Raw genomic sequence first — 17,568 nt, 5'->3', positions numbered from 1 at the left:
TTTGAGCGTTTGCTGGGAGGTCACTATTAGATTCCGATGCACTACTGCAGCTTTACATTATCCTTTGACCTTCGCATTGACGATGATACTCAGAATTTCCGTCGGGATTTATTAAAAAAGGCATAATGCCTACTTACGTACAGGAAGAGTCAATCTTCTCATTGTGTGTGGTTTGCTTAGAGTGTTTACTGGGAGATCGGTATTAGATTCCGATGCACTACTGCAGCATTACTCTACCCCTTGGACCTTCACATTGACGATGAAACACAGCAATTGCGTCGGGATTTAAAACAAAATGCACAATGCCGACTTAAGAACAAGAAAAGTAAATCTTCTTATTGTGTGTGGTTTGCTTTGAGCGTTACCTGGGAGATCAGTATTAGATTCCTAACACTACTGCAGTTTAACTCTATCACTTGGACTTTAACATTGGCGATGAAACACAGAAATTGCGTCGGGATTTAATACAAAATGCACAATCCCGACTTGAGTACAGGAAGAGTCAATCTTCTAATTGTTTGTGGTTTGCTTTGAGGGTTTCCTGGGTGATCAGTATTCGATTCCGATGCACAACTGCTACTTTCCTATATGCCTTGGACCTTCGCATTGACGGCGAAACAGAGATATTGCGTCGGGATTTAATACAAAAGGCAGAATGCCGACTTGAGTACAAGAAGAGTCAATCTCCTCATTGTTTGTGCTTTTGCTTTGAGCGATTCCTGGGAGATCAGTATTAGATTCCGAACAAAACTGCAGCATTACTCTATCTCCTGAACTTTCACATTGACGATGAAACACAGCTATTGCGTCGTGATTTAATACAAAACGCACAATGCCGACCTAAGTACAAGAAGAGCCTATCTTCTCGTTTTTTGTGGTTTGCTTTGAGCGTTTCCAGGGAGATCAGTATTAGATTCCGATGCACTACTGCAGCTTTACCCTATCCCTTTGACATTCGCATTGACGATGAAACTAAGAAATTGCGTCGTTGTTTAATCAAATATGCACAATGCCTACTTAAGGACAAGAAGAGAGAATCCTCTCATTGTTTGTGGGTTGCATTGAATGTTTCCTGGGAGACCGGTATTAGATTCCGATGTACTACTGCAGCTTTACTCTATCCCTTTGACCAACACATTGACGATGAAACTCAGAATTTGCGTCGGGAGTTATTAAAAAAGGCACAATGCCTACTTAAGTACAGGATGAGAGAGTCTTCTCATTGTTTGTGGTTTGCTTTGTGTGTTTCCTGGGAGATCGGTATTATATTCCGATGCACTACTGCAGCTTTACACTATCCCTTGGACCTTCACATTGACGATGAAACGCAGAAATTGCGTCGGGATTTAATACAAAAGCCACAATGCCGACTTAAGTACAAGAAGACGAAATCTCCTCACTGCTTGTGGTTTTGCCTTGAGCGTTTCCTGGGAGATCAGTATTATATTCCGATGCACCACTGCAGCTTTACCCCATCCTTTAACCTTCGCATTGACGATGGAACACAAAAATTGCGTCGGGATTTAACACAAAAGGCACAATGCCGACTTAAGTACAAGAACAGTAAATCTTCTTATTGTATTTGGTTTGCTTTGAGCGTTACCTCGGAGATCAGTATTAGATTCCGAACACTACTGCAGCATTATTCTATCCCTTGGACTTTCACATTGACGATGAACCACAGACAATGCGTCGGGATTTAATACATGAGGCAAACTGCTGTCATAAGTACAAGAAGAGTAAATATTCTCACTGATTGTGGTTTGCTTTGAGCGATTCCTGGGAGATCATTATTAGATTCCGATGCACTACTGCCGCTTTGCTCTATACCTTGGACTTTCACATTGACGATGTAACACTCTAATTGCGTCAGGATTTAATACAAAACGCAGAATGATGACTTAAGTGCAAGATGTGTAAATCTTCTCATTGTTTGTGGTTTGCTTTGAACGTTTCTTGTGAGATCAGTATTAGATTCCGATGCACTACTGCAGCTTTACTCAATTCCTTGGACTTTCATATTGACGATGAAACACAGAAATTGCTTCGGGATTTAATACGTAAGTTACAATGCCGATTTCAGTGCAAGAGGAGTGAATCTTCTCATTGTTTGTGGTTTGCTTTCAGCGTTTCCTGGGATATCAGTATTAGATTCCGATTCACTACTGCAGCTTCACTCTATCCCTTTGAGCTCCGCATTGACGATGAATATCAGAATTTGCGTCGGGATTTAATACAAAAGGCACAATGCCGACTTAAGTACAAGAAGAGTAAATCTCCTGATTGTTTGTGCTTTTGCTTTGAGCGTTTCCTGGGAGATCATTATTAGATTCCGATGCACTACTGCAGCTTTATACCATCCTTTATCCTTCGCATTGACAAGAAACACAGAAATTGCGTCGGGATTTAATACAAAAGGCACAATGCCGACTTAAGTACAAGAACAGTAAATCTTCTTATTGTTTTTGGTTTGTTTTGAGTGTTACCTGGGAGATCATTATTAGATTCCGATGCACTACTGCAGCTTTATACCATCCTTTATCCTTCGCATTGACAAGAAACACAGAAATTGCGTCGGGATTTAATACAAAAGGCACAATGCCGACTTAAGTACAAGAACAGTAAATCTTCTTATTGTTTTTGGTTTGCTTTGAGTGTTACCTGGGAGATCAGTATTTGATTCCGATGCACTCATGCAGCGTTACTCTATCCCTTAGACCTTCACATTGACGATGAAACACAGAAATTGCGTAGGAATTTAATAAAAAACGCAGAACGATGACTTAAGTACAAGAAGTGTAAATCTTCTCATTGTTTGTTGTTTGGTTTGAACGTTTCTTGTGAGATCAGTATTGGATTCCGATGCACTACTGCAGCTTTACTCTATCCGTTTGACATTCGCATTGACGATGAAACTAAGAAATTGCGTCGGGGTTTAATCAAATATGCACAATGACTACTTAAGGACAAAAAGAGAGAATCCTCACATTGTTTGTGGGTTGCTGTGAGTGTTTCCTGGGAGATCGGTATTAGATTCCGATGTACTATTGCAGGTTTACTCCATCCCTTTGACCTTCACATTGACGATGAAACTCAGAATTTGTTTCGGGAGTTATTAAAAAAGGCACAATGCCTACTTAAGTACAAGATGAGAGAATCTTCTCATTGTTTGTGGTTTGCTTTGTGTGTTTCCTGGGAGATCGGTATTATATTCCGATGTACTACTGCAGCTTTACGCTATCAGTTGGACCTTCACATTGTCGATGAAACGCAGAAATTGCGTCGGGATTATATACAAAAGGCACAATGCAGACTTAAGAACAAGCAGAAAAAATCTCCTCACTGTTTGTGCTTTTGCTTAGAGCATTTCCTGGGAGATCAGTATTAGATTCCGATGCACTACTGCAGCTTTACCCCATCCTTTGACCTTCGCATTGACGATGAAACACAGAAATTGCGTCGGGATTTAATACAAAAGGCACAATGCCGACTTAAGTACTAGAACAGTAAATCTTCTTATTGATTTTGGTTTGCTTTGAGCGTTACCTGGGAGATCAGTATTAGATTCCGAACACTACTGTAGCATTACTCTATCCCTTGGACCTTCACATTGACGATGAAACACAGCAATTGCGTCGGGATTTAAAACAAAACGCACATTGACGACTTAAGAACAAGAAAAGTAAATCTTCCTACTGTGTGTGGTTTGCTTTGAGCGTTACTTGGGAGATCAGTATTAGATTCCGAACACTACTGCAGCTTTACTCTATCACTTGAACCTTCACATTGACGATGAAACACAGAAATTGCGTTGGGATTTAAGAAAAATTGCAGAATGATGACTTAAGTACAAGAAGATTAAATCTTCATATTGTTGTGGTTTGCTTTGAAAGTCTCATGTGAGATCAGTGTTAGATTCCTATGCACTACTGCAGATTTACTCTATCCCTTGGACCTTCACATTGGCGATGAAACACAGAAATTGCGTCGGGATTTAATACAAAAGGCACAATCCCGACTTCAGTACAGGAAGATTCAATCTTCTAATTGTTTGTGGTTTGCTTTGAGCGTTTCCTGGGTGATCAGTATTCGATTCCGATGCACAAGTGCTGCTTTCCTCTATGCCTTGGACCTTCACATTGACGACGAAATACAGATATTGTGTCCGGATTAAATACAAAAGGCAGAATGCCGACATGAGTACAAGAAGAGTCAATCTCCTCGTTGTTTGTGCTTTTACTTTGAGCGATTCCTGGGAGATCAGTATTAGATACCGAACAATACTGCAGCTTTACTCTATCCCCTGGACTTTCACATTGACGATGAAACACAGCTATTGCGTCGGGATTTAATACAAAACGCACAATGCCGACCTAAGTACAAGGAGAGTCAATCCTCTCGTTTTTTGTGGTTTGCTTTGAGCGTTTCCTGGGAGATCAGTATTAGATTCCGATGCACTACTGCAGCATTACTCTATCCCTTGGACCTTCACTTTGACGATGAAACACAGAAATTGCGTTGGAATTTAATAAAAAACGCAGAAAGATGACTTAAGTACAAGAAGTGTAATTCTTCTCATTGTTTGTGGTTTGCTTTGAACGTTTCTTGTGCGATCAGGATTAGATTCCGATGCACTACTGCTGCTATACTCAATTCCTTGGACCTTCACATTGACGATGAAACACGGAAAGTGCTTCGGGATTTAATACGAAAGTTACAATGCCGACTTTAGAGCATGAGGAGTAAATCTTCTCATTGTTTGTGGTTTGCTTTCAGCGCTTCCTGCGCGATCAGTATTAGATTCCGATGCACTACTGCAGCTTTACTCTATCCCTTTGACGTTCACATTGACGATGAAACACAGAAATTGCGTCAGGTTTTAATACAAATGCACAATGCCGACTGAAGTACAAGAGGAGAAAAACCTCTCGTTGTTTGTGGTTTGCTTTGAGAGTTACCAGGGAGATCATTATTAGCTTCCGATGCACTACTGCAGCTTTACTCTATCCCATGGAATTTCTCATTGACGATGAAACACAGAAATTGCGTCGGGATTTCATACAAAAGGCACAACGCCGAATAGAGTACAAGAATAGTCAATCTTCCCATTGTTTGTGGTTTGCTTTGAGCGTTTCCTTTGAGATCTGTATTAGATTCCGTTGCACAAATGCTGCTTTACCCTAAGCCGTGGGCCTTCACAATGACGACGAAACACTGATATTGCGTCGGGACTAAATATAAAATGCACAATGCCGACTTAAGTACACAAAGAATAAATCTCCTCATTGTTTGTGGTTTGCTTTGATCGTTTCCTGGGAGATCAGTATTAGATTCAGATGCACTACTGCAGCTTTAGTCTATTCCTTGGTCCGTCACATTGACGGTGAAACACAGAAATTGCGTCGGGATTTAATACAAAACGCATATGGCTGACTTAGGTACTAGAAGAGTAAATTTTCTCATTGTTTGTGGTTTGCTTTGATCGTTTCCTGCGAGATCAGTATTAGATTCCGATGCACTACTACTGCTTTACTCTATACCTTGGACCTTATCACTGACGATCAAACACAGAAAATGCGTCGGGATTTAATACAAAGGGCAAAATGCCGACTAAAGTACAAGAAGAGTAAATCTTCTCATGGTTTGTTGTTTGCTTTGAGCGTTACCTGGGAGATCAGTATTAGATTCCGATGCACTAATGCAGCTCTACGTAATCCCTTGGACCTTCACATTGACGATGAAACACAGAAAATGCGTTGGGGTTTAATACAAAAGGCACAATGCCGAGTTAAGGACAAGAAGAGTAAATCTCCCCATTGTTTTTGGTTTGCTTTGAGTGTTACCTGGGTGATCGGTATTAGATTCCGATGCACTACTGCAGCTTTACTCTATCCTTTGACCTTCGCATTGACGACGAATCTCAGTTTTTTGTGTCGGGATTTTTTAAAAAAGGCACAATGCCTACTTATGTACAAGAAGAGTCTATCTTCTCATTGTTTGTGGTTTGCTTAGAGTGTTTCCTGCTAGATCGGTATTAGAATCCGATGCACTACTGCAGCTTCTCTGTATCCCCTTGAACTTCACATTGACGATGAAACACAGAAATAGCGTCGGGATTTAATACAGAAGGCACAATGCCGACTTAAGTACAAGAAGAGTACATCTTCTCATTGTTTGTGGTTTGCTTTGAACATTTCCTGGGAGATCAGTATTAGATTCCGATGCACCACTGCAGCATTACTCTATCCATTGGAAATTCACATTGACGATGAAACATAGAAATTGCGTCGGGATTTAATACAAAAGGCATAATGCCAACTTAAATACAAGAAGTGTAAATCTTTTCATTGTTCGTATTTGCTTTTAACGTTTCCTGGCAGATCAGTATTAGATTCCGATGCACTACTGCAGCTTTACTCTATCGGTTGGACCTTTACATTTACGATGAAACACAGAAATTGCATATGGGTTTAATACAAAAGGCACAATGCCGACATAAGTACAAGAAAAGTAAATCTTCTCATTGTTTGTGGTTTGATTTGAGCGTTACCTGGGAGATCAGTATTAGATTCCGATGCACTACTGCAGGTTTACTCTATCCCTTGGACCATCACATTGACGATGAAACACAGTAATTTCGTCGGGATTAAATAAAATATGCACAATGCCGACTTAAGTACAAGAAGAGAGAATCTTCTCATTGTTTGTGGTTTGCTTTGAACATTACCTGGGAAATCAGAAATAGCTTCAGATGCACTACTGCAGCTTTACTGTATCCCTTGGCCCATCACATTGACGATGAAACACAGAAATTTCGTCCGGATTTAATACAAAAGGCACAATGCCGACTTAGGTACAAGATGAGAAAATCTTCTCATTGTTTGTGGTTTGCTTTGAGAGTTTCCTGGGAGATCAGTAATAGCTTCCGATGCACTACTGCAGCTTTTCTCTATGTGTTGTTCCTGCACATTTACGAGAAAAACAGAAATTGCATCGGGATTTAATACAAAAGGCACCATGCCGAAAAGTACAAGAAAAGTAATTCTTCTCCATTGTTTGAGGTTTGATTTGAGTGTTACCTGGGAGATCAGTATTAGATTTCGATGCACTACAGCAGCTTTACTCGATCTCTTGGACCTTCACATTGACGATGAAATACTGAAATTGCGTCTAGATTTAATACGAAAGGCACAATGCCGACTTCAGTACAAGAGGAGTAAAACTTCATACTTTTTGTGGTTTGCTTTGAGCGTTTCCTGGGTGATCAGTGTTAGATTCCGATCCACTAATGCAGCGTTACTCTATTCCTTGGAACTTGACATTGACGATGTAACACAGAAATTGCGTCGGCATTTAATACAGTATGCATAATGCCGACTAAAGTACAAGCGGAGTAAATCTTCCCATTGTTTTTGGTTTGCTTTGAGCGCTTCCTGGGAGACTAATATTAGATTCCGTTGCGCTACTGCAGCTTTACCCTATACCTAGGACCTTAGCATTGATGATGAAACACAGAAATTACGTCGGGATTTAATTCAAAAGGCACAATGGCGACTTAAGTACAAGAAGAGTAAATAGTCTCATTGTTTGTGGTGTGTTTTTGAGCGTTACCTGGGAGATCAGTATATGATTCCGATGCACTACTGCAGCCTTACTCTATCCCTTCCACCTTCACATTGACGATTAAACACAGAAATTGGGTCGGGCATTAATACAAAAGGCATAATGCCGACTTAAGTGCAAGAAGTGGAAACCTTCTCATTGTTTGTTGTTATCTTTGAGCGTTTCCTGGGAGATCAGTATTAGATTCCGATGCACTACTGGAGCTTTACTCTATCTGTTGGACCTTCACATTGACGACGAAACATGAAATTGCGTCGGGAATTAATACAAAATTCACTATGCCGACTTAAGTACAAGAGAAGTAAATCTACTTATTGTTTGTGGTTTGCTTTCAGCGTTCCCTGGGTGATCGGTATTAGATTCAGATGCACTACTGCAGCTTTACTCTATTCCTTTGACCTCCGCATTGGCAATGAAAATCAGAATTTACGTCGGGGTTTAATAAAAAAAGGCACAATGCCGACTTAAGTACAAGATGAGAGAATCTTCTCATAGTTTGTGGTTTGTTGTGAGTGTTTCCTGGGAGATCGGTATTAGATTCCGATGCACTACAGCAGCTTTACTCTATCCCTTGGACCTTCACATTGACGACGAAACGCAGAAATTGCGTCGGGATTTAATACAAAAGGCACAATGCCGACTTAAGTACAAGAAGAGTAAATCTCCTCATTGTTTGTGCTTTTGCTTTGAGCGTTTGCTGGGAGGTCACTATTAGATTCCGATGCACTACTGCAGCTTTACATTATCCTTTGACCTTCGCATTGACGATGATACTCAGAATTTCCGTCGGGATTTATTAAAAAAGGCATAATGCCTACTTACGTACAGGAAGAGTCAATCTTCTCATTGTGTGTGGTTTGCTTAGAGTGTTTACTGGGAGATCGGTATTAGATTCCGATGCACTACTGCAGCATTACTCTACCCCTTGGACCTTCACATTGACGATGAAACACAGTAATTTCGTCGGGATTAAATAAAATATGCACAATGCCGACTTAAGTACAAGAAGAGTGAATCTTCTCATTGTTTGTGGTTTGCTTTGAACATTACCTGGGAAATCAGAAATAGATTCAGATGCACTACTGCAGCTTTACTGTATCCCTTGGACCATCACATTGACGATGAAACACAGAAATTTCGTCCGGATTTAATACAAAAGGCACAATGCCGACTTAGGTACAAGATGAGAAAATCTTCTCATTGTTTGTGGTTTGCTTTAAGAGTTTCCTGGGAGATCAGTAATAGCTTCCGATGCACTACTGCAGCTTTACTCTATCTGTTGGAGCTTCACATTGACGATGAAACACAGAAATTGCGTCGGTAATTAATAGAAAAGGCACAATGCAGACATGGGTACAAGATGAGTATATTTTCACATTGTTAGTGGTTTGCTTTGAGAGTTCCCTGCGGGATCAGTATTAGATTCCGATGCACTACCGCAGCTTTGCTCTATCCCTTGGACCTTCACATTGACGATCAATCACAGATATTGCGTCGGAATTTAATAAAAAAGGCATGATGCCGTCTGAAGTACAAGAAGTGTAAATCTCCTCATTGTTTGTGGTTTGCTTTGAGCGTTTCCTGGGAGATCAGTATTACATTCCAATGCACAACTGCAGCATTACTCAATCTGTTGGACCTTCACATTTACGATGAAACACAGAAATTGCATTGGGGTGTAATACAAAAGGCACAATGCCGAAAAGTACAAGAAAAGTAATTCTTCTCATTGTTTGAGGTTTGATTTGAGCGTTACCTGGGAGATCAGTATTAGATTCCGATGCACTACAGCAGCTTTGCTCTATCTCTTGAACCTTCTTATTGACGATGAAATACAGAAATTGCGTCTAGATTTAATACAAAAGGCACAAGGCCGACTTCAGTAGAAGGGGAGGAAATCTTCACATTGTTTGTGGTTTGCTTTGAGCGTGTCCTGGGTATCAGTATTATATTCCGATCCACTAATGCAGCTTTACTCTATCCCTTGGACCTTGACATTCACGATGAAACACAGAAATTCCGTCAGGTTTTAATACAAAACGCGCAATGCCGTCTTAAGTACAAGGAGAGTAAATCTTCTCAATGTTTGTGCTTTGCTTTGAGCGTTTCCTGGGAGATCAGTATTAGTGTCCGATGCACTACAGCAGATTTACTCTATGTCTTGGACCTTCACATTGACGATGAAACACAGAAATTGAGTCGGGATTTTATACAAAAGGCACAATGCCGACTTAAGTACAAGAGGAGTAAATCTTTTCATTGTTTTTGATTTGCTTTGAGTGTTCCTGGGAGATCAGTATTAGATTCCGATGCACTACTGCAGCTTTACTCTATCTCTTGGACCTTCACATTAACGATGAAACACAGAAATTGCATTGGGGTGTAATACAAAAGGCACAATGCCGAAAAGTACATGAAAAGTAATTCTTTTCATTGTTTGATGTTTGATTTGAGCGTTTCCTTGGAGATCAGTATTAGATTCCAATGCTTTACAGCAGCTTTACTCTATTCCTTGGACTTTCACAATGACGATGAAACACAGCAATTGCGTCGGGTTTTGATACAAAAGCCACAATGCCGACTTGAGTACAAGAAGAGTCAGTCTTCTAATTGTTTGTGGTTTGCTTTAAGCGTTTCCTGGGAGATCAGTATTCGATTCCGATGCACTACTACAGCTTTACTCTATCTTTTTACCTTCGCATTGACGATGAAACGAAGAATTTGCGTCGGGATTTACTGAAAGAGGCATAATGCCTACATATGTACAGGAAGAGTCAAACTTCTCATTGTTTGTGGTCTGCTTTGAGTGTTCCTGGGAGATCAGTATTAGATTCCGATGCACTACTGCAGCTTTACTCTATCTGTTGGACCTTCACATTAACGATGAAACACAGAAATTGCATTGGGGTGTAATACAAAAGGCACAATGCCGAAAAGTACATGAAAAGTAATTCTTCTCATTGTTTGAGGTTTGATTTGAGCGTTTCCTGGGAGATCAGTATTAGATTCCGATGCACTACAGCAGCTTTACTCTATCTCTTGGACCTTCACATTGACGATGAAATACAGAAATTGCGTCTAGATTTAATACAAAAGGCACATTGCCGACTTCAGTACAAGGGGAGTAAATCTTCACATTGTTTGTGGTTTGCTTAGAGTGTTTACTGGGAGATCGGTATTAGATTCCGATGCACTACTGCAGCTTTACTCTATCCTCTGGACCTTCACATTGACGATGAAACACAGCAATTGCGTCGGGATTTAATACAAAAGGCACAATGCCGACTTAAGTACAAGAAAAGTAAATCTTCTTATTGTTTGTGGTTTGCTTTGAGCGTTACCTGGGAGATTAGTATTAGATTCCGAACACTACTGCAGAGTTACTCCATTCCTAGTCCTTCACATTGACGATGAAACACAGAAATTGCGTTGGGATTTAATAAAAAATGCAGAATGCCGACTTAAGTACAAGAGGAATAAAGCATCTCATTGTTTGTGGTTTGCTTTGAACGTTTCTTGTGAGGTCAGTATTAGATTCCGATGCACTACTGCAGATTTACTCTATTCCTAGGACCTTCACATTGGCGATCAAACACAGAAATTGCGTCGGGATTTAATACAAAAGGCACAATACCGACTTCAGTACAGGAAGATAAAATCCTCTCATTTTTTGTGGTTTGATAGGAGCGTTTCCTGGGAGATCAGTATTTGATTCCGATGCACTACTGCTGCTTTTCTCTTTTCCTTTGACCTTCACATTGACGATGAACACAGAAATTGCTTCGAGATTTAATACGAAAGGTACAATGCCGACTTTAGTACAAGAGGAGTAAATCTTCTCATTGTTTGTGGTTTGCTTTCAGCGATTCCTGGGTGATCAGTATTAGATTCCGATGCACTACTGCAGCTTTACTCTATCCGTTTGGCGTTCACATTGACGATGAAACACAGAAATAGCGTCAGGTTTCAATACAAAAGGCATAAGGCCGATTTAAGTATAAGAAGAGTAAATCTTCTCGTTGATTGTGGTTTGCTTTGAGCGTTACCTGGGATATCTGTATTAGTTTCCGATGCACTACTGCAGCTTTACTCCATCCCTTGTACTTTCACATTGACGATGAAACACAGCAATTGCGTCGGGATTTAATACAAAAGCCACAATGCCGACATGAGTACAAGAAGAGTCACTCTTCTAATTGTTTGTGGTTTGCTTTAACCGAATCGTGGGAGATCAGTATTCGATTCCGATGTACTACTACAGCTTTACTCTATCCCTTGGAACTTCACATTGACGATGAAACAAAGAAATTGCGTCGGGATTTAATACAAAAGGCACAATGCCGACTTAAGTACAAGAAGAGTTAATCTTCTCATTGTTTGTGGTTTGCTTTGCGCGTTTCCTGGGAGATCAGTATTAGATTCCGATGCACTACTGCAGCTTTACTGCATGCCTTGGACCTTCACATTGACGACGAAACACAGATATTGCGTTGGGATTAAATACAAAAGGCAGAATGCCGATTTGAGTACAAGAAGAGTCAATCTTCTCATTGTTTGTGGATTGCTTTGAGCGTTTCCTGGGAGATCAGTATTAGATTCCGATTCACTACTGCAGCCTTACTCTATCCATTGGAAATTCACATTGACGATGAAACATAGAAATTGCGTCGGGATTTAATACAAAATGCATTATGCCAACTTAAGTACAAGATGTGTAAATCTTCTCATTGTTTGTACACAGAAATTGCATAGGGGTTTAATACAAAAGGCACAATGCCGACTTAAGTACAAGAAAAGTAAATCTTCTCATTGTTTGTGGTTTGATTTAAGCGTTGCCTGGGAGATCAGTATTAGATTCCGATGCACTACTGCGGGTTTACTCTATCCCTTGGACTTTCACATTGACGATGAAACACAGTAATTTCGTCGGGATGAAATTAAAAATGCACAATGCCGACTTAAGTACAAGAAGAGTGAGTCTTCTCATTGTTAGTGGTTTGCTTTGAGCGTTTTCTGGGCGATCAGTATTAGATTCCGATGCACTAATGCAGCGTTACCCTATCCCTTGGACCTTCACTTTGACGATGAAACACAGAAATTGCGTCGGGACTTAATACAAAAGGCACAATGCCGACTTAAGTACAAGAAGAGTAAATATTCTCATTGTATGTGGTTTGCTTTGAACGTTTCCTGAGTGATCAGTATTAGATTCCGGTGCCCTACTACAGTTTTACTCTATCCCTAGGACCTTCACATTGACGATGAAACACAGAAATTGCGTTCGGATTTAATACAAAAAGCACAATAACGACTTAGGTACAAGATGAGTAAATCTTCTCATTGTTTGTGGTTGGCTTTGGGAGTTTCCTTGGAGATCAGTATTAGCTTCCGATGCACTACTGCAGCTTTGCTCTATCTGTTGGAGCTTCACATTGACGATGAAACACTGAAATTGCGTCGGTAATTAATAGAAAAGGCACAATGAAGGCATGGGTACAAGATGAGTAAATCTTCTCATTGTCAGTGGTTTGCTTTTAGAGTTCCCTGCATGATCAGTATTAGATTCCGACGCACTACTGCAGCTTTACTCTATCAGTTGGACCTTCACATTGACGATGAATCACAGATATTGCGTCGAAATTTAATAAAAAAGGCATAATGCCGTCTGAAGTACAAGAAGTGTAAATCTCCTCATTGTTTGTGGTTTGCTTTGAGCGTTTCCTGGGAGACCAGTATTAGATATCAATGCACTACTGCAGCTTTACTCTAACTGTTGGACCTTCACATTTACGATGAAACACAGAAATTGCATTGGGGTGTAATACAAAAGGCACAATGCCGAAAAGTACAAAAAACGTAATTCTTCTCATTGTTTGAGGTTTGATTTGAGTGTTTCCTGGGAGATCAGTATTATTGTCCGATGCACTACAGCGGTTTTACTCTATGTCTTGGACCATCACATTGACGATGAAACACAGAAATTGAGTCGGGATTTAATACAAAAGGCATAATGCCGACTTAAGTACAAGAACAGTTAATCTTCTCATTGTTTGTGGTCTGCTTTGAGCGTTTGCTGGGTGATCAGTATTACATTCCGATGCACTACTGCAGCTTTACTCTATCCCTTGGCCTATCACACTGACGATGAAATACAGAAATTGCGTCGGGATTTAATACAAAAGGCACAATACCGACTTCAGTACAGGAAGATAATATCCTCTCATTGTTTGTGGTTTGCTAGGAGCGTTTCCAGGTAGATCAGTATTTGATTCCGATGCACTACTGCAGCTTTTCTCTCTTCCTTGGACCTTCACATTGACGATGAAACACAGAAATTGCTTCGGGATTTAATACGAAAGGCACAATGCCGACTTTAGTACAAGAAGAGTAAATCTGCTCATTGTTTGTGGTTGGCTTTGAGCGTTTCCTGGGAGAATAGTATTAGATTGCGATGCACTACTGCAGCTTTACTCCATCCCTTTGACCTTCGCATTGACGATGAAACTCAGAAGTTGCGTCGGGATTAAATACAAAAGGCACAATGCCGCCTTAAGTACAAGAAGAGTCAATCTTCTCATTGTTTGTGGATTGCTTTGAGCGTTTCCTGGGAAATCAGTATTAGTTTCCGATGCACTACTGCAGCTTTACTCTATCCTTTGACCTTCGCGTTGACGATGAAACTCAGAAGTGGCGTCGGGACTTAATACAAAAGGCACAATGCCGTCTTAAGTACAAGATGAGTATATCTTCTCATTGTTTGTGGTCTGCTTTGAGCGTTGCCTGGGAGATCAGTATTAGATTCCGATGCACTACTGCAGCCTTACTGTATCCATTGGAAATTCACATTGACGATGAAACATGGAAATTGCGTCGGGAGTTAATACAAAAGGCATAATGCCAACTTAAGTACAAGAAGTGTAAATCTTCTCATTGTTTGTACACAGAAATTGCATAGGGGTTTAATAGAAAAGGCACAATGCCGACTTAAGTACAAGAAAAGTAAATCTTCTCATTGTTTGTGGATTGATTTGAGCGTTACCTGGGAGATCAGTATTAGATTCCGATGCACTACTGCAGGTTTACTCTATCCCTTGGACCTTCACATTGACGATGAAACACAGTAATTTCGTCGGGATTAAGTAAAATATGCACAATGCCAACTTAAGTACAAGAAGAGTGAATCTTCTCATTGTTTGTGGTTTGCTTTGAACGTTTCCTGGGAAATCAGTATTAGATTCCGATGCACTACTGCAGATTTACTGTATCCCTTGGACCATCACATTGACGATGAAATACAGAAATTGCGTCTGGATTTAAGACAAAAGGCACAATGCCGACTTCAGTACGAGAGGAGTAAAACTTCACATTATTTGTGGTTTGCTTTGGGCGTTTCCTGGGCGATCAGTATTAGATTCCGATGCACTAATGCAGCGTTACCCTATCCCTTGGACCTTCACTTTGACGATGAAACACAGAAATTGCGTCGGGACTTAATACAAACGGCATAATGCCGACTTAAGTACCAGAAGAATAAATCTCCTCATTGTTTGTGGCTTGCTTTGAGCGATTGGTGGGTGATCAGTATTACATTACGATAAACTACTGCAGCTTTACTCTATCACTTGGACCTTCACATTGTCGATGAAACACATATATCGCGTCGGGATTTAATACAAACGGTACAATGCCGACTTAGGTACAAGGGGAGTAAATCTTCTCATTGTTTTTGGTTTGCTTTGAGCGTTTCCTGGGAGATCAGTATTAGATTCCGATACATTACTGCAGCGTTACTTTATCCCTTTGACGTTCACATTAACGATGAAACACAGAAATTTCGTCGGGATATAATACAAAGGGCACAATGCCGACTTAAGTACAAGAGGAGTAAATATTCTCATTGTTTGTGGATTGCTTTAAGCGTTTCCTGAGAGATCAGTATTAGATTCCGATGCACTACTGCAGCTTTACTCTATACCTAGGACGTTCACATTGACGATGAAACACAGAAATTGCGTCCGGATTTAATACAAAAGGCACAATGCAGACTTAGGTACAAGATGAGTAAATCTTCTCATTGTTTGTGGTTTGCTTTGAGAGTTTCCTGGGAGATCAGGATTAGCTTCCGATGCACTACTGCAGCTTTACTCTATCTGTTGGAGCTTCACATTGACGATGAATCACTGAAATTGCGTCGGTAATTAATAGAAAAGCCACAATGCAGGCATGGGTACAAGATGAGTAAATCTTCTCATTGTCAGTGGTTTGCGTTTTAAGTTCCCTGCATGATCAGTATTAGATTCCGATGCACTACTGCAGCTTTACTCTATCCCTTGGACCCTCACATTGACGATGAATCACAGATATTGCGTCGGAATTTAATAAAAAAGGCATAATGCCGTCTGAAGTACAGGAAGTGTAAATCTCCTCATTGTTTGTCGTTTGCTTTGAGCGTTTCCTGGGAGACCAGTATTAGATATCAATGCACTACTGCAGCTTTACTCTATCTGTTGGACCTTCACACTTACGATGAAACACAGAAATTGCATTGGGGTGTAATACAAAGGGCACAATGCCGAAAAGTACAAGAAAAGTAATTCTTCTCATTGTTTGAGGTTTGATTTGAGCGTTACCTGGGAGTTCAGTATTAGATTCCGATGCTCTACAGCAGCTTTACTCTATCTCTTGGACCTTCACATTGACGATGAAATACAGAATTTGCGTCTAGATTTAATACAAAAGGCACAATGCCGACTTCAGTACAAGGGGAGTACATCTTCACATTGTTTGTGGTTTGCTTTGATCGATTCCTGGGTGATCAGTATTAGATTCCGATCCACTAATGCAGCTTTACTCTATCCCTTGGACCTTCACATTCACGATGAAACACAGAAATTCCGTCAGGTTTTAATACAAAAGGCGCAATGCCGACTGAAGTACAAGGTGAGGAAAACTTCACATTGTTAGTGGTTTGCTTTGAGCGTTTCCTGGGCGATCAGTATTAGATTCCGATGCACTAATGCAGCGTTACCCTATCCCTTGGACCTTCACTTTGACGATGAATCACAGAAATTGCGTCGGGACTTAATACAGAAGGCATAATGCCGACTTAAGTACCAGAAGAATAAATCTCCTCATTGATTGTGGCTTGCTTTGAGCGATTGCTGGGAGATCAGTATTACATTCCGATAAACTACTGCAGCTTCACTCTATCACTTGGACCTTCACATTGTCGATGAAACACATAAATTGCGTAGGGGTTTAATACAAACGGTACAATGCCGACTTAGGTACAACGGGAGTAAATCTTCTCATTGTTTTTGGTTTGCTTTGAGCGTTTCCTGGGAGATCAGTATTAGATTCCGATACATTACTGCAGCGTTACTTTATCCCTTTGACGTTCACATTAACGATGAAACACAGAAATTTCGTCGGGATATAATACAATAGGCACAATGCCGACTTAAGTACAGGAAGAGTAACTATTCTCATTGTACGTGGTTTGCTTTGAACGTTTCCTGAGAGATCAGTATTAGATTCCGATGCACTACTGCAGCTTTACTCTATCCCTAGGACCTTCACATTGTCGATGAAACACATAAATTGCGTAGGGGTTTAATACAAACGGTACAATGCCCACTTAGGTACAAGATGAGTAAATCTTCTCATTGTTTGTGGTTTGCTTTTCCTGGGAGATCAGTATTAGCTTCCGATGCACTACTGCAGCTTTACTCTATCCCTTTGGCGTTCACATTGACGATGAAACACAGAAATAGCGTCAGGTTTCAATACAAAAGGCACAATGCCGACTTAAGTATAAGAAGAGTAAATCTTCTCGTTGTTTGTGGTTTGCTTTGAGCGTTACCTGGGAGATCAGTATTAGTTTCCGATGCAGTACTGCAGCTTTACTCCATCCCTTGGTCTTTCACATTGACGATGAAACACAGC

The sequence above is a fragment of the Schistocerca piceifrons genome, chromosome X (assembly GCF_021461385.2).
Source record: "Schistocerca piceifrons isolate TAMUIC-IGC-003096 chromosome X, iqSchPice1.1, whole genome shotgun sequence".
In the NCBI taxonomy this organism is placed as follows: Eukaryota; Metazoa; Arthropoda; class Insecta; order Orthoptera; family Acrididae; genus Schistocerca; species Schistocerca piceifrons.
The sequence above is the reverse complement of the archived record's forward strand: the minus strand, read 5'-3'. Positions refer to the sequence as shown.